The 19,217-nt window shown below is 38.4% G+C and overlaps 1 protein-coding gene across 1 annotated transcript in view; it reads left to right on the top strand.

Moving 5' to 3' along the window:
* FTO (FTO alpha-ketoglutarate dependent dioxygenase) overlaps positions 1-19,217 on the top strand; it is a 405,189-nt gene that overhangs the window by 362,522 nt on the left and 23,450 nt on the right. The window lies entirely within an intron of this gene.

Genomic DNA, 19,217 nt, shown 5'->3' with positions numbered 1-19,217 from the left:
CTGATTTTCCTCTGTCATATAAAATGCTGAGATGAATATCTTGCTTCAAAATTTTGTCCAAATCATTGTCACTTTAAGATAAATTCCTAGAAATTGAATTGTTGGATCAAAGGATATACACATTTTTAAGTCTTTTGATACATATTAGCAAATTGTTCTGAAGGATGGAGCCAATTATTTAGATTCCCCAGCAGCCTATGAAAGGCTCTGTTTTCCTGAACCTTTACTGGCACTGGAAGAGTGTGTGTGTGTGTGTGTGTGTGTGTTTAAACTGTTTCAATTTGAAAGATTAGAAAAATGTTTCATTGATTTAATTTGCATTATTTTGATTACTAATTAGGTGGAACTATTTTCTTATATTTAGCGGTTAAAATTGTTGCTTTCTTTTTTGAAATGCTGTTTATGTCTTTTGCCCATATTTATTGGAATGTTTGTTTTTTCTAGTTGATGTGAGGAATTTTTTTCTTTTTGAATAAGAATTATGGCCCTTTTTCATAGGTAATCAGATTAGATTGCAACAGATAATCAAACTTGATTCTTCATGTAAGCATTAAGTTATCTTTGGGATATCTGTTGATAGTGGCAATGTTATTAATGTACTTTTTACTTTTAAAAATATAGCTAGTTTGTCTTTGATAAAAAAGATATATGAAAAAGAATCTGACAATGTCAATCCAACTCGAGTTAACTATCCCAGGACACTACCAGCATTTTATTACAGTTGTCAAAAAAAAAACCAAAAACCAACAATTTTATTGTTTTGATTATTGAGATCCAGCCACAGATCAACTGAGCAATTAAAATCTCTAAATAACATTCTCTGAATTGTCAAACAAAGGATTAGTTCCCAGTGGAAAGGACTTTAAAAAAAGAGAGAGAGAGTTTTCTCTGTAATGTCTGTGCCAGTAAATGGTTGCACTAATTGGAATATACAGAAATATTTTACCAGTTTAACAATGCATGACATCCTAATAAGATTGGGATGACAAGCTTTTCTTTTTATGAAAGGTGATGCTACTGCATGCTTCTAATATACATGGGCTCATGTGTCTTTTTATGACATGTTATAAATGAATTTTTTAGAAGAAATTAATCTGCTTTACTAAATCTTTCCTTTATGAGAGATGATCTTATTTTAAAAAGCAGGACAACAGAATCTTGATTTCTGTTGCTTTTATTTACAGTCATCGGAAGAATATATTTTAAGCGATCTTGGAATTGAATGGAAAAGGATCACGATTAAATGCATATATTAAAGCACTCATCCCAAATCCCACTAATCTGCCACTAGAACGTTTGAGCTAGGTTCCCTTTTTCCCCAGCTCAGGTGGCTGGCTGAGTGCTGGCTTGGGACAGTTAATGACAGTCTTCCAAGACAAGCAGGACTTAACATCAATATCCTTCTCCCTGATAATCTATATACTCTGGAAGTGGTGAGCTCTGGCAGGGTTTTGATGATTCTATGATGGCTTGTGTATATTTACAGTGTGTTTAAAATGCTCTTTTTAATTATCATTTGAGTGACAAAGCTTAATCTTTCGATCTTTATCTGCACTTCCTGGTGATGTGTGTTTGTTAGGTAACTAAAAAGAGGAAATTTAGCAAAGACAGAGCTTTGTGCCAGTAATAAGACTGAGGAGTCAATAGATGATTAACCTGCCTTTCTCCTCTTTGTGAGAATAATAAACTAATCATTTTATGAAATCTTTCAAGGTGGCCCAGATTTTTCAAAGCAGCAAACTAGAAATATGTAAGGTAACTATACAGAAACAAACAGCATTTGAATTCCACAAATTAAGTATGTACAGAAAAGAGTATCAGAAAATCATTTGAATCCTCTTCTTCAAACAGACTGATGTATACCCCCATCAAAACTAAGATGGGAAACCTTGTTAGATTGCTTTATATATATATATATATATACATATATGTGTGTTTGCTTGTTTGTTTATATGTACGTGTATATACACAAATACATGTGTGCACATATAAATTATCATGTGGAGTTAGGCAGCCATGTATGATTTGATGCGATATTTCTTTGGATTTTAGAGGCTGAATTAATAGGTTAGAATCATTACCTTAGCCTAGTAAAGCCACACCTTAAAATGCATCCCAATATTATTTCATTTGAAAAGGAATTAAAGGCTGGGGTTATTATTCCTTGCTGCAAATGAGTAAAGACACGTATGTTAATAATAGCTGCTTAGGATTCAGAATTAAATATTGAACATCTGTCTTGATTTTCCAAAATGATGAGGCATGACTACGCTTATTTGAAAACTATTGTTTCTTATAATGATGGGTCAAATTTTTAAGCAAAAGCAGAGAAAACAACTTTGGTTAACTGGTAACTGTGATTATTGACATATGTGATCTACTGGCAAAGTTAATGCACATCATCATCCTCATATATAAAGAAACTCCAGGCTGCCTAACAACTCAAAGATACCTTAAAAATCGTGGATTGATTTGCAGAGTTAGTGGGATATTAAAAGCTGATGTTATTTGTGCCTGAATAAGATAAGCATTCTATATTAGACTTTACTGGAGAAAGCCCTCATGGGGCCATGTGATTTTATTGATAGCTGAGAACTAAAGGCCATAAATTCTGCTATTAGGCACTATAATGTCCGACAAAATGGCAAAGTACTGTCGTAAGAAATGGACATCATGAATGTCGAAGCTGCCTTTGGGAGTCCAATAGACATAGTATGGAGTCAAATGAAGCATTAAACCCAGACCAAGGCCAACACTGACAGAGTTGTCATCTTTGTTAGCCCTCTAACTACCGGAAGCTTTGGCTACCATTTGTAACACATCCACCCTTCCCATACCCCATTTTTCTTTAGTCACACTTAAAGATAAATATTCTGCTGGGATCTCCAATTCCTAGCCACGTCCCCCACCAGGCTTCTAACATGAAAATGATGCAGATAATATGATTGCCACAGTGAGATTTAGGCATTAGTAGTAGGACAATGTGGAGATTTTGTTAAGAGTTCAGCTAGACAGAAAGCTTGTTGCAGCACCTCCTTCAGGCAGGCGTGTGTTCACATTCAGAGAAATCATCAAAGGCAGAGAGGAAAGAATGGTGACCTAGGAAGAGCACAGGTAAGTAAGAGGTTGGTAAAAGGATGCTGTCTTAGAAGAAAGAAGTAAGCAAGGGCCAGAGGCTGAAATGGCAGGCAGCTGGGTCAAGAATTCCAAGAATTAATGGATTTGTGAAGAGACGATCAAAAACTCAGACCAAAGGAGTGGATGTGGCTCAAGCAGTTGAGCGCCTGTTTCCCACATGGGAGGTCCCAGCTTAGATTTCCGGTGCCTTCTAAACACAAAAAATCAAACAACAAGCAAACAAACGGAAAAACCAACTCGGGGAGGCAACGTAGCTCAGTGGTTGAGCATTATCTTCCCATGTACAAGGTACAAGTTTCAATCCCCGGCCCTAGTAGTCCCTCCCCCCCCCCAAAAAAAAACAAAAAAAACTCAGACCAAATTTTTGGGCAAAGAGGGGTTAGAAACCCAGGCCAGAATGTCTTCTCAATAAAAAACAGAAATCTAGTTACGAAATATGCAGTGACAAACCAAGGGTGGGGTAGTAGGAGCAGTCTGCCTCTTCCCCACCCCCACTCCATGCTGACAATAAGGGTGCCGTGGTCTCTAGAAAATTTCAAAACAATAATAAAACTGACTAAGACTCAGCTTCTTTTTTTTAAATCAATATTCACCAGCAGTTTTAAATAATGTCAATGATGGAATACCCTTCCCTGAAAAACCTCTTTTACTGGTCTACACTCTAAACAGTTTCTGATGCTACTTTAGAATTTTAACTAAAATAAATGTTTCAAATTAGCATATTTTTGTAGTATATCTTTTAATATGCACTGTAGTCTACATGGGCGTTAATTCATAGAATTCTCAGTTATACAGTCAGCTTCTGGCTCAACTACGTGTACTCATATCAAGAGTACGTCCATTACCGTTTGGAATTGTTTGAGGTCTTTTCAGGTACACGTATTCCTGCATTTAAGTAGTTGGGATTCAAAATAAGCAATGATAGACAGTGATTCTTAAGATGAAGAAACAGCAGTTGGAGTACTTCAACTCTGTCATACCACATGACCACATGGAGTTTTTACTTTTGTTTAAAAGTTAAAACAGGGAAACAGTGTATGAACTATCAGAAGTAGCATTTTTATTTGATATATGAAAATTTTAGTTTGCTACATACAATATGTGGCTGAATTTGAATAATGTTTTCATTTGGAATTTCTTCTTTAATGGTTAACTGATTGATTTAAAACTAAACAATAAATCAAGAAAATAATTTACACTGATTACTATATGATTGCTGTTGCAGATAATTTTGTTGTGTAGAAGAGAAGGATGTGAAAAACGACCAGTTTCAGGTCTCAGATATGCTGGATATGCCCCTGGAGATGGGATAATGTTTATGAGTGGCTAGTAAATTCAGTGTCTGGTAAGTTAATCAATAATAATAATAAGGTTAGATAGGCCCAGGATAGCCAAATCAAGAATGAAGTTTGATTCCAAACTGTATAAACTAGTATCTTACTATAATTCTCTGGGCCTGAACTGGCCTTAAAGTGAAACCAGAGCTGGAGCCACAGAAGGAAATGTGTAAGTAAATTTGATTAGAGTTAAGGAATGAAAACAAGTTGATGGATAGACTAATTATTGATAGTCACCCTGGGTAAAGCTTGTAGATGTCACCCAAGTAACTGCTGTTGGATGGGGCAACTCATCCAACTATGCTAAAGCAACTCCAAGGCCCTCCTGAATTAAAAATTCAGGAAGCAAAATGGTGGAATTACGGAAGGAGCTAGCTGGATGGCTAATGGCAACACTGAATGGGCTGGCTCTCTTATAGACCAATGAACTGCAACAGGACCTAGTAATAGAGATGAATGGAGCCAACCAAGCACAGAAAGGTGGGACTTGTCTCAAAATGGAGAGTGTGTCCCCTTTCTGAAAAGGGCTTCTACTTGGCTCTGACTGGTTATTGCCAATATTGCTATACTGGAAGCAGATCTTCCAATGTTTCAAGTGAAGTCAAAAATACAAATTTTTTAGTGAAATCTCTGGATTTCTTTTATTTATTTATTTATTTTTAGCTAATTCACTTTTTATTTTTTAATTGTGAGAGCCAGTACTTTTGGGACCAAAATAAATGTGTGGAATGAATGTGGCCCCTTAGCCACCATTTTGTCACCCCTGAGCCAGAGCCTTCAGCTGTTCCAGGGGACTTTCACTGCCAACCGTAGGGCGGTTCTCATGCTTTGGAATACTGGAGAGGACTAATAGTCGCACTTAGAAAAATCATCACACTTATAAGCATTCCCAGATAGTAAGGACATTGATAAAATGACTGTCACAAAAACAGTTACCAAGCACCAGGGAAGATGTTATGCTAATAATAATAATAATAATTGATTGAGCTCATTACCATATGCCAAGCATTGTGGTACGCTTCATATTCATGATCTTTTGGAATCCTCACAGCAGCTGTGTGAAATAGGTATTTTTATCCCCGTTTACAGATTAGGAAACTTAGTAGGGTTTTGAAATATTCCCAAGTTAAGTTGTAGAAGCAGGACTTGAACCCACGCCTCTCTTGGACCTTAAGGCAGGGTCTTAACCATGAATGCAAAGCTGCCTGTAGTTAGGGAGACTCTATTCTACACCAAGAAGCCCTGAGCTGGGTTGCCTTGAATACATGTCTGAAGTGGTTCATCTGGTTTCACCCAGATTTGACCTATCACCCAAGGTCCTCAGCGACTTCCCTGGCACCACAAAGATGAACAGACTCGTTGGGTGGTTTTTGTCACCTGGTGGGTATTTGTTGTTTAAACACCAAAGTTTGCTGCTAATGCTGTCCTGTTAGAATTCTCCTTACCACCACCCATGGGAAAGGACAGTGACTTATGTGCAGTTTTGCCTGAAGCACTTGCGTCGGTATTCTGGTCCTGGAAGAGTATGCTTTGACTTATGCATTGCTTGCTTAATAGACCACAAAAGTCAACAGCCCTCTGGAAGAACAGCTCGTGCTTGGAGGCGTCACAAGCTCCAAAAGATCCTGTTAAGGCAGGATGTTGTGTGAAACCCACAAGTGAAGCAAAGCCCCATGTCTCCTCATTATAACGTTAATATTTAAGAAAGTTTCAGAGACTGTCTCTATGTTGTATACCAAACAAGGCTTGAGATTTTTTTTCTTCTCCCTTTTGCTTTTTGGACCTGGAAGCACATCAACCTACCCCCCTCCCTCTCCCCCCCAACTGAAGAATATGTTTCTTGTCCCTGGGTATGGCGAGGCTACAAAGAAGACAAAACCAACTAGTAGAAGGGAGGGAGAGTTGATGACGGGTAGAAGTCAACACACACTGGAACTAGATACAAGAACAAGAGGTTGTGGTACAGCCCTCTCCCCTCCCCAAAGGAGGCAATTAGATATTATTTCATATAGTTTTCTGTGTGTCCTCATTCCATTTTCCAGGAACCCTGTGGCAGGTCCCCAATTTCTCTTGTCCTCCAGCCCAGTCTGGGGTTGGGCTTGTGCAAGTGGCTGAGCCAGCCATGCAGGTATTGGCATGGCAGACGCAGAAATGAAATCCAATCGACACCCAATCAGGGCACATTCTTGAGCAGCTCTGTGGCCCCAGAGTGTATGACGAGCCCCCGCTGGCTGCCTCTTGTGCACAGCATGTGTCAGCACTGGCCGGGTTCAGTCCATGCCAGGCCCTTGTGTCTGTAGCCAAAGAGGAATCAGATTTGAACTGAAAATAACAAGCTCTATAAATCATTAAATCTCTCTCTCTCTCCCCCCCCCCCCCCCCCCCATACACACACACCAAACACTGTGGCATTGTTTGGAGATTATGGCATGCGTAGGAATAGCAGGAGGCATCATATCAGAACAGCCTTGCAGAACAGATGGGCTAAAGTCTATGGACTTCCCTTCCTTCGTGAGAGGAAGAGCTATGATTTAAATTTATATACAGCCACTGGAAACCCATCCTGATAATTAAATCTGGATAATCACAACATCCAGATGCTTTGAACAGTGACCTTCTCAAATCAGACAGGAGCAGAGATGCCACATAGTCCTGATCAAGGACACAGTTTGCTCAGTAGGCATTATAGTCGTGATGCTAGGTCAGGGGGTTTCCACCAGCATTTACGTACCACTTCAAACTAGGGCAGTTTGCTCTTCTACCTTAGTCAAGTTCCCTTCGTCCTCTCCCCTGCCCCCATTTTTCTGGGGAATTACTTCAGTCAGATTCTTCTACCTAAATAATCATGAAGGAGCCTGAAAACTCTATGAGTTCAAGTAAAGGGACATGGCTTTTAGGAAATACAGTTTGAACTCTTGGATCAGGGGCTGCATCACTCCCTCCAATGTGTTCACCTCCCTCCGAACAACCTGTAGAAAGTGGACAGCCAATGTTTCATACACTTTGGGTCCCAAATGAGTCTTGCTCCAGAGGCTGGAAATGCAGGAGCAGCAACCTCACATAGAAACCAACATCCCCAGCAGTACCGCAGTTTTGTGGGGCCCAGGGTGTCCAACAGAGAATGCTGTCTTTGGTCAAAGTTATAGAAGATTAGGGATATATGCAAACTATCCGTAATGTTTCCTTAATATGTGCGGGGGTGTCAGGCATGCTCCATTAATTTATCAAACCATGTTGGAATTTATGTACTCCCTCAGTCTTAGGAAATTCTCAGCTTGGGAGAGCCCTTATCTGCTCCTCAGGATTAGCTGATACTTCTGAAATGGTGAAACTATGATTAGATTGAACAGATGTAGGGACCTATATTGTTTCTCATACAATTTTAGGAAACTGTAAAATTTCATTTCTTGTGATAAGCAGATTTTTGTTTTAAAACTTTATAATATGGGAGGGATCATTCTTCATTCCTTTCATTCAGATTCAAGGATACCTTTTGGTTGAAACTAATAGAAGAAAGAAACCTTAAAAAAACCCTTCATGAGCAAGGTAAAAGGGTTACAATTTGGGGGCTTTTTACTAGGTTTGCCTTCTTAGCCCTTACCTTGGATAGAAAGCAGAACATGTGACTTCCATATATTTTCTTAATTATAAAAAAGTAAATACTCTAAAATGTATTTTTTAAATTGTGATTATGTTACAGTGGTTTCTATGTACCATAGATTAGATTTTTATTAAGGGTTTTATTAAATAACTGGTGTTTCACCAACATCTAATTAAATCTTCTGTCTAAACTGAACAGAAAATTATGGGGGGAAAAAGTATTTGTAGCAGACTTTATTACAGATAAGGCTGTTATTTGTTCATCTTAAGAATTTGAGATCAAATTTACAAGCAGCATCCTCATCAAATTTCTTTTCTGGGCTGCTGAGCCCTGGCCCCTTGAAAGCAGCCCATTATCTAGCCCCACCCCCAACCCCCATTTATTGTAGTGTCCTGGTTGTTGGCAACATGCCCGCTGTTTAAGGTTACTTTCATTAATTAACCGAAAGTTAATTTCTTTGCAAGCAAAATCTCTGATCTCATTATGTTGTCTTTTAAAGCTGAAAGCTTCAGGTTTTCTGGCCTCCTTTGATGGCACAATAAAAAGCATGCTCTTTATCTTAAGGGAAACTGTCTCCAGGGTTTAATTTAATAGTCCTTGAAATAGTTACAGCACAGCCAGGCAGACTACAATAATATGCCCGTTTCAGAAAACCATGGCTTTCTCCTGGTTAAAGAGCCCAATGACTGGTACAGCTGTAGACTATGAGGGATCCGCTTCCAAATAACTTATTGAATTTTGCCTCTTCAAGTCCCATTTTTCACCCCTATTATATCCTCTCTGAGAAGACCAAGCACCAACATCAGTGTCCCTTCCTAAGGATACCACTCCCCAGACATCTTATCCTCCAGGACTTCAGAAGTTTGAGGCTTAACATTTTGTCCTTTACCTCACTTGGTAAGCTGTCTTTTGTTCATCTGGTGTAACTGAGGCACAAAAATTGGGGATGGTGCTCTTGGAACCCGGCAGGTCTAGATTTGAATCCTAGTCTTTCCTTCCACTGGTTCTGTGGCGTTGGGAAAGTTATTTAACCTTTTTGCATCTCAGTTGCCTTATCAGCAAACTGAATGCTTCTAAAGAGTTAAGAGGATGAAAGGAGATACAGTGAATGCTCCATACAAAAGTTAGTCCTTTCACTGGACCCTCCGGTTCTAGTCTTTCCCAACTACAAACCTATTTCTAGAGATGTGTTCCTCCTGCTAGTGGAGGGCTGGGCTACTGATTGCCTTACCCAAAGAAGTAGTTTTAGGTATAAGCAATCGGTAGATGGTCCCATATCACAGAGCATATTTAGTATGGATTTGATGAGTTGAGTTCTTTATTGCTCCAAAGTCTCTTTTATAATATACTTAGGGAGATGAACACTGTATTCTCTTTGTCTCTCTGAGTTAGTTTCAACCTCTGATGAAATCTGGTTGCTTTCTGGAGCATTAAATTTAATGAGTCAAGAGTGGCCAAAATGTCTTTTCAGAGGCACCAGGTGTAGGTCAAACAGAGAGGGCAGAACTCTTCAGGTGGCTCAAGTCTCAGGAGCCATTCAGATACACAGAGATGCCATTTGTATCCCGCTGAGTCCAGAGATGTTGTGCACATGGCTGAGATTTCCAGAGTTCAGGGGGTGGGAGAAAGGGCCGTTTCCGAGAGGGGGTAATGGCATGGCCCGACAGCCTGCTTCAGATGCCTGCGAGACTGGGCCTGTGCCATTTGCATACATCCCCCTCTACCAATTCCTGATGACGGATACAATTGACTCAACTCAAGCAGGTCAAAGTCACTTAGGCAGAAAACCCCAGGTCTTGGAAAGAAGAGTGCCTCTTGGGTCCTTGGCAGAAGTCAAAGGTCCAAGGTAATGTATTGGCAAAGATCCTTTCTGTTTTGGTTCTTTACTTACCGCTTCCCCCATGCTTTTAGGCAGAAATATTGTCAATGCTATTGATTAGTTGATCTGATAATCCAGCAGGCTCCCTGATGTGTTAAATTTCCTACTTTGGGATGACTGTTAGTGTGGGCAGAATGTGTGTTTCTGTTGAGGGAAACTCTCAGTGGACCTTGCTCACTGCTTCTGTAGTGAGATTGCTACAGGCATGACAATTTCAGTTATTCTTTTAGCTGTCACATTTAACCCTTCTCAAGACAATTTTCTCAGTTATCCCTTTTTCTAGCCTTATTTTAGGCTTAGAAAAAAAGTACTTTTTGTCTTCTGCTTTGGGTTTCTAGGGTCCCTTCACTTATTAGTGTGTATTACATTTGTGTGCTATGATTTTTATTTATTTATTTAAGATTTATTTATTTCTCTTCCCTCCCTTCTCCCCCCCCCCCCCACCCCAGTTGTTTGCTCCCTGTGTCCATTCGCTCTGTGTTCTTCTGTGACCACTTCTATCCTTATTAGTGGCACCGGGAATCTGTGTTTCTTTTTGTTGCATCATCTTGTTGTGTCAGCTCTCTGTGTGTGTGCGCCTTTCTTGGGCAGGCTGCACTTTCTTTCACACTGGGCGGCTCTCCTTATGGGGTGCACTCCTTGTGCTTGGGGCTCCCCTATGCAGGGGACACCCCTGCGTGGCACAGCACTCCTTTTGCACATCAGCACTGCGCATGGGCCAGCTCCACATGGGTCAAGGAGGCCTGGGGTTTGAACCACAGACCTCCCATGTGGTAGGCGGACACCCAATCCATTGGGCCAAGTCTGCTTCCCGATTTTTATCTTTTAATTGACCTTTCTGCTGTGAATACATTTCATTCTCTACACCTTGGTAATGCCCTCCAATTTTCTTTCTCCTGGTCCTATACCAATCTTCACACATTCAATCAGCCATGCCCCTCGTTTCAACAGTGGAAGGCAGTTTATGAAAGATATATAATTCGTGGTGTAGATATCCAAAGAAAGGGTGACTTCAGGCCAGGGCAATGGAGTTTTCTATAAGGTGCATAGTGATGATAAATAAGCTAGTGCCATGTCATTGGAGTTTGTTTATTTAGAGCCTGATCTGGAGTAGCTGGAAACTAAATGCCTTCTGATTCTGTCTTTAATTGTTGGTTATTCACCCCACCCTCTCTGTGGCTTCAGTCTCCAGTCTCTTCAGCCTTTCTGGCAGAAGGGAAGACATGTTGAGTGGGGAAATGGGTACCCTTGGAAATTCAGACTACCACTTCAACAAATTTCACCTTCAGCTGTTTCCAGGATAGACCATGATGCCATTTGGTCTCCTACCCAGTTTACTCTGCTTGACATCAGTTACAATAGCCTCTGCCTTGGTAGGAAGAATGGAGATGACTACTTTAATCCCCTTGTAAAATAATAGTAACAATGACAACAACAAAGAAGGCCTCCAGGCAGAGCACGTTGAGCCTAATTCAGATTTTCTTAAAGTGGAGAACAAATCATATGTATCTGAGAAGTGAGGTTCATAATGGAAGCCCCAAAAGGACTTTAACATGGGCAAAAACCTATATGACAATTATATACAATTTCACACTTGACTGGAGCTGTTATTTGAGCAAAAATAGCAGTTTTTCTGCTTGCACTAAATGAACCATGAGATCCATGTGTCCAGCTACAGAAAAATGTCTCATTGTTTATTCAGTCAGCATACTTGAGGGTAAGGGCATTGTGCTATCAAAAGAGTTCATAATTGAATCCTGTCCACAGAAAAGTAAGAGCAAGAGTAGCAGAGATGAAAAATTTATTGAAAATGCAGTAACAGTCTGAAAAACAAAATTATTTCACTGAGCAGTTGTTCTGTTGCCATAATCCTGATGATCAATTTTATTACACTAATAGTTGGAGAAAAACTAATTGCAGTGAGGACAGGACAAATCTTTTTTAATCTGCATTGGCATCCCAACTAGGTCCCAACTCATTTGTATTAACCTTTGCTGACAGAGTCACATGATGGACATAATTTCTTATAATTTACCAGCTATGGATCTAACCTTTCTTCATCAAATATTCATAACGGCAGTATTCTCAATGATTTTCTGTCTCTCTTCATATTTACAGCTTGTTGTCTTCTTCCTTTTTACAGTAATTTGGACACAATTGAAGTCAAATGGAATTTAAGTTAAATGCCTTTAGAGACTAAGGTACCTAAAAGCAAAGACTTGATGGGGCAAGGGGGCTCAAGGGCTCAAGGTGGGCAGTGTGTGTTCCCAAGATGCTCCTCATCCCAAAGGAGCCCAGGTAGGCTGCCCTTTTCCAGAAGGGGAAAACAAAATCAGCTGGAGAAGAAAAAGCCATTGCCTTGGGCTGGGGGCTCTAAAGTGGTGAGTCAAGCCGGACAGCCCCAGGCCTTCCCCAGCATCTTCTGGGCTTGCCAGCAACAGTAGGCTGCTCTGGTCAGGCCCTGTTTGGCTTGTTTGCCCAGAGGGGCCCGGAAAATGTGCTGGGGGCTGAAATAGGGGATAAGAAACGTCAGTTGGTATAGTTACTTAAAAAATAAACACGAATATCTGAAACCATCCCTGAAAGCACTTAAGGTGGGAAAACATCTGTTTCCACTTTGCATCTTTGTTGCTTTGACAGTTTTCTTAACAGACATGTAGATGAAAGAAGTCTTATAAAGCTTAGGTGTGTAAAATAAGGGTAGAAATGGGTCCTTTATTTGTTACTCTTCCCCTTGTAAGGCTTCAGTTTCATGGGCTTACTGACATTTGGGGAAGGTGATCCAGACAATTAAAAGAACTTTCTTTTGCCAGTCCAATCCTCAAACGACCCTACCTTTATGAAAACAGCAAAGAATGTTGTAGGTAAATTCTCACTTAAGATGCAAAGAAATTATTTTGCCTCATTGACTTCAAAGCCCTCTATTGACCAAGCCAAGAATTTACCTCTTCTAGCTGAGTTCCCAGAAATTTGACTGGTAGAAAGGAAATTAGACCTGAAGGCAGTTATACCCTTTAACAGCTAATTTACATCTTCAGCTAATGCATTTCCTTGTCTTCAGCACCACCGTTCACATCATTACCTGTTTTAAAATTGATTTTTAATTATGTTAGTAATACACATATACCTTCACTTTATTAAAAATTAAGACTTTATACATAAGACTGAAGTCCTGTTGGACCACTACCCCCCAATCTCAGACCTTCTTACCCTTCCAAATTATCTTCTATACATTTGCATACATATAGATATACTCATAAACAATGAGGTTTATTTTACATAAATGGAAATTATGCTATACAAATCAATACCTAACTTGTCTATTATACTCAATAATAGGTCTTACATTTGGAAATCTTTCCATGTTAGAACATATAAATCAATTCTATTTAATTGCTGTAGAGAAATCCATAGTATGAATATAACATAGTTTGTATCATTCTCACAATGATAGACATTTGGTTGTTTCCAGTTTTAAAAATTATAAGCAAGTCTGCAAACATCATTATCTATTTGGAACTGAAATAGTTCATAGAATGTCATAACAGCATGCTAGCTTTTGCAAATACAGTGCTGAGAATATTTAAAATGAGCTGATAGCTGAATATATACTTTTTTACTGTTTTCTACCAAAGCTTCCTTCCCTTCTGATGGTAGGGATAAAAACACATGGTACTAAGTGCCCCACATATAATTAGACATTCCAAGCATGGCAGTGAATTAAATGTTTTTGCTAGGAGAGAAAAAAAAAAAGAAATCTGCTATCAGAAATACTTGAGTACACCTGTTACATAAGGGAAACATCATTATGGCAAGTTTCTTGTTATTTGGATTCAGTTATACAGAAGGTCAGACTATGTCCCCCAAGCTGTAACTATATATTAGGGAAACCCTTATGATACCATTCTCCTACATGGTGTTGGGCTTTCCTATGCCTTGTTTGCTAACACTCATGTTATAAAGAGGGGCCACTGATTATGTAAATAATGATTTGTTAATTGGGATATATATACACATGGCTTTAATGACCATTCATCGGAATATCTTACAAATCCAAGAGGAGTGGCAAGAAATTCTTTTAAAGGACCGGAAGATTTTTTCAGAAAATTTGAGTGGTGAATCCCATGACGAGTTTTTCACTAGAGATCTAAATTGCTGTCATTCTTCTGGACTGGAATTAGGTTGGTGTACTTCGTTGCCCACCAGTTCCCTCTGGGTTAATGGAATAAGTAAGGTGCATATACAGTCAAATCTCATGCATTTGTGGAAGTAGAGAATGGAAAGTTCCAGTATGAATGGCTATATGCTGAAGATTCTACACATTTTAAAAGCAGTTCTCACTAATTACTTTTAGGTTTAGGCAATAACGAAGTTGGATTAGCAGTATTGTCAAGTAAAGGTTTTGCTTTGGTAAAAAACCAACAACTGACTTGAAAATGGCACATGTAAGGAAATGGTCCCTTCTAGTATCCAAGAGACATTGGGTGTCTTGTACTCCTTCAACTCCGATTCGGGCTGCTAATTGGCTCAGTGATTCATTCTGTGTTAGATATCCTCATCTTTTACCTCATCTTATGAAAAAGGAATGTGAGAAATAGCGTCAGAAGTTAATGGAGAAGATTGTGGAAAGATGGTAGAGTAGGAACACTCCAGAATCAGTCTGTCTACCAAAACAACTATTGAACTGGCAGGAATTGTCTGAATCAAATATTCTAAACCTGTGGAGTCTAGTGGAACACTATGCAGCATCCAGAAAGAGGAGGAAGAGGCTGGTAAGTTGTGGTAAATATCAGTGAATTTCACCCTTCATGCACGGACTCCCATCTCCTGCACCCTGACCACATGGCAGGTAGGAGTGAGGACTGCAGCTCAGTTTCCTGGTGCAAATTTCTGTTGCCAGGGAGGGCTATAAGGAGGTAGTCCTCCAAAATCTGGGGGTGTTTGGTCTGAATGCTGATCACTGCTTTTCATCAGCTACTTCCTGTCACTGGAGAACTAGCTCTGAGGGTGGCCATTGTTCCAATCTCCCTCAGGCAAAAGCAGCAGAAGGGTCTTTAAAGAGGCAGTGCCTATTTCCGCCCCCCCCTTCCATTCTCTTTCTTTGATATTTTTGGGGAAATCACAAATTGATGGTTCCCAGCCCTCAACAACAAAACTGAACAATCCCAGAGGAGTAGGAGAACTAGATCTCCAGAGTTATAAGACCATAATACTCAGAATGTCTAGTTACCAACAAAAAAGTTACAGAATACACAAAGAAACAGGAAAGTATGGCCTATTCATGTGGGGGGGGGGGGGAGTGCCTAATCCTGGGGTAATTGAGGAGAGTTTGCCAGAAACCATCCATGAGAAAGCTCATATATTGGAACCATTATTTAAAGATTTTAAATCAAATGTTTTAAATATGTTCAATGAGCTAAAGGAATCCATATACAAAAAAAGAAAGAAAAAAAAAACTGAAGGAAAGTAGGAAAACATTGTCTGAACAAAATAATGAGCTAGGGATTATGAAAAGGAACCAAACAGAAATTTTGAAGCTGTAAAGTACAGTAATTGAAATGAGAAGCTCATTAGACAGATTCAACAGCAGATTTGAACAGGTAGAAGAAAGGATCAATGAATTTGAAGACAATTGAAATTATCCAGTCTGAGAAACAGAAAGAAAAAATAGAAGAAAAATGAATAGCCATAAAAATCTGTGGGATGTCATTAAGTGTATCAACATATGAATCCTTGGAGTCTCAGGAGGACAGAAGAGAGAGAAAGGGGCAAAAACGGTATTTGAAGAAATAATGGCCGAAAAATTCCCAAATCTGCTGGAAGATAGGAATATATGCTTCCAGGAAGCTCAACAAACTCCAAGCAGGAGAGACTCTAAGAAAGCTTTACCAAGACACATTATAGTGAAATTGTCAAAATTGAAAGACAGAAGAGAGGACTTTGAAAGGAGCAAGAGAGAAGTGACATACAGAGTGTCCCAAGTAAGATTAACAGCAGATTTCTCATCAAAAACCATAGAGGTGAGCAGCTGTGGCTTAAGCAGTTGAGCACCTGCTTCCCACATGAGAGGTCCTGGGTTTGGCTCCTGGTGCCTTCTTAAAAAACAAACAAACAAACAAACAAACAAGCAAAACAAAAAAAACCAACAACTCAGGGTTGCTGATGTGACTCAGTGGTTGAGTGCTGGCTTCCTACATACAAGGTCCCAGGTTCAATCCCTGGCCCCAGTACCTCAAAAACAAACAAACAAACATACAAAAACAAAAAACAAAAAACAAAATCAGAGAAAATCATGGAGACCAGAAGAAGACAGTGGGATGGCATTTAAAATCATTAAAGGAAAAAAAAACTGTCAACTAAGAATTCATTTTGATTTCTTGGCAAAATTATCTTTAAAAAAGGAGAAATTAAGGCATTTGCAGATAAACAAAAGCTGAAAGAGTTCATTACCACAAGACCTACCCTACAAGAAATGCTAAAGGAAGTACTTCAAGCTGAAATAAAAGAACACTAGATGGTAAGTTTGAAGCCATAGAAGAAATAAAGAACATTGATAAAGGTGACTACACAGATAAATATAAAATCCTGTATTGCTCTACTTTTGTTTGTAATTGCTTTTTCCTCCCATGTGACTTAGCAGACAGATGTGTAAAATGGCATTTAAAATCTATACCAATGGGCATATAATGTATAAAGATATAATCTGAGACATTAACAATATAAAGGGTGAGGGATGGAGTTGTATGGAGTAGAAAGTTTGTATACTACTAAAACTAGGTTGGTACCAATTGAACTAGGTTGTTATTAGTTCAAAATGTTACTTTGTTATTGCAAAGGTAACTACTAAGAAAATTACTTTAACAAATTAAAGAAGAGAGAAATCAAGGTAGTATACAACATAAAAGCAACTAAATAATAAAAAATTATTTAAAAAGCAGTAATGGGGTAATTAAGGAACAAAAACATACAAGACAAACAAAACAAATAATTACATGGCAGAAGTAAATCATTCCCTTCTCAGTTATTACCTTAAATACCAATGGATTAAACTCTATTATTCACAGGCAGAGATTGGTAGATTGGATGAAAAGTATGATCCACCTGTATGCTGTCTACAAGAGACATACTTTAGGTGCAAAGACACAAGAAGGTTAAAAGTAAAGGGTGAAAAAAGACACTCCATCTGAATAATAATCAAAGAGAGCCAGAGTGGCTAATTATTGTCAAACAAAATATACTATAAGCCAATAAAAATTTATATTTTTTTTGAAGAGATAAAAGGTGGACATTATATATTGATAAAAGTTTACATCTAGCAAGGAGATATAACAATTATAAACATATATGTACCTCACAACAGAACCCCAAAATATATGATGCAAAGACTGACAAAATTGAAGGGAGAAATAGGTAATTCTACAATAATAGTTGGAGACTTCAGTACACCACTTTCAGTAATTGATATAACATCCAAGCAGAAGATCTTTAAGGAAGTAGAGGACTTGAACAACACTTAGTTAATCAACTAAACCATATATAGAGCATTACACTCAACAACAGAAGAATACATATCTTCTCAAGTGCACGTGGAACATTTTCCAAGATAAACTGTGTGTTAGGCCACAAATAAAATCTTCAGACAGTTTACAGCACTCTATTAAACAACCAGTGAGTCGAAGAAGAAGTCACAAAGGAAATTAGGAAATATCTTGAGATGAATGAAAACAAAACCACGTCATAACTAAAAGGGCAATGCTCTGCGGGAAATATACATTTCTAAAGCCTACATTAAAAAGGAAGAAAGATCACAAATCAATAACCTAACTTCACACTTAAAGAACTAGAATAAGAAGAGCCCAAAGTCATAGATGGAAGGAAATAGAAAGGTTAGAGCAGAGATAAATGAAACACAGAATAGAAAAACAAGACAATCAATCAAACCAAAAGCTGGTTTTTTAAGATCAATAAAATGGGCAAATCTTTAGCCAGGCTGAAAAAGAAAAGAGAATACAGAAATAACTAAAATTGGGAATAAAAGTAGAGGCCAATCTTATAGGAATAAAAAGAGTTATAAGAGGGTATTATGAACATTTATATGTTAATAAATTAGAAAACCTGGTGAAATGGACAAATTCCCTTGAGACATACATATCCTTTATCTGACCCAAGAAGGAATTTAAAATTTCAACAGATCTATAACAAGTAAAGAGATTGAATCAGTAATTAAAACTCTCCCAGCAAAGGAAAGCCCAGGACCAGATGGTTTCATTTCTTTAAACCAAACATTTAAAGAAAACTTTACACCAATCCTTCTCAAACTCTCCAAAAAAATAGAAGAGGAAAGATTGTTTTCAGACTTATTCTGTGAGGCCAAAGCAAGTATAAAGATAGCCCAAGAAAATAAAATTACAGGCCAATATCCCTTATGAATATAGATTGAAAAATCCTCAACAAAATTCTGGCAAACTGAATCCAACAGTATATTAAAAAGATTATACACTATGACCAAGTGGGATTTATTCCAGGGATTCAAGGATGGTTCAACATAAGAAAATCAATAATGTAATATGCCACATTAATAGAATGAAGGGAAAAACATGATTATCTCAATTGATGGATTTGACAAAAATCCAATATTCTTTCATGATAAAATACTCAGATCACCAGGAATAAAAGGGAAATTTCTTAACAGAATAAAGGGCATTATGAAAAACCTACAATAAATATCATACTCACTGGTGAAAAATTGAAAGCTTTCCTCCTAAGATCAGGAATAAGACAAGGATGCCTACTGTTTTCACCACTGTTATTCAGCATTGTTTTGAAAGTTCTTGTCACAGCATCAGGCAAGATGAAGTAAAAGGCATCCAAATTGGAAAGGAAGAACTCAAATTATCCCTTTTGGCAGATGACATGATCTTATTTATAGAAAATCCCAAAAAATCCACAACAGTGCTACTAGAACTAATAAATGAATTCAGCAAAGTTGCAGGATTCACAATAAACATTCAGAAGTCAATTGGGTTTCTATATGCCAGTTCCTCTAAAGAGAAGCTCAAGAAAACAATTCCATTTGCAATAGCATCTATTTTTTAAAAATATTTATTTATTTATTTATTTATTTACACACACACACATACCCGTTATTCTTCTGTGACCGGTTCTATCCTTATCAGCGGCACCGGGAATCTGTGTTTCTTTTTCTTGCATCATCTTGTTGTGTCAGCTCTCCGTGTGTGCGGTGCCTTTCTTGGGCAGGCTG

This window comes from Dasypus novemcinctus, chromosome 18, assembly GCF_030445035.2.
Source record: "Dasypus novemcinctus isolate mDasNov1 chromosome 18, mDasNov1.1.hap2, whole genome shotgun sequence".
Taxonomy (NCBI): Eukaryota; Metazoa; Chordata; class Mammalia; order Cingulata; family Dasypodidae; genus Dasypus; species Dasypus novemcinctus.
This window is presented reverse-complemented; position numbering and strand designations above follow the sequence as displayed.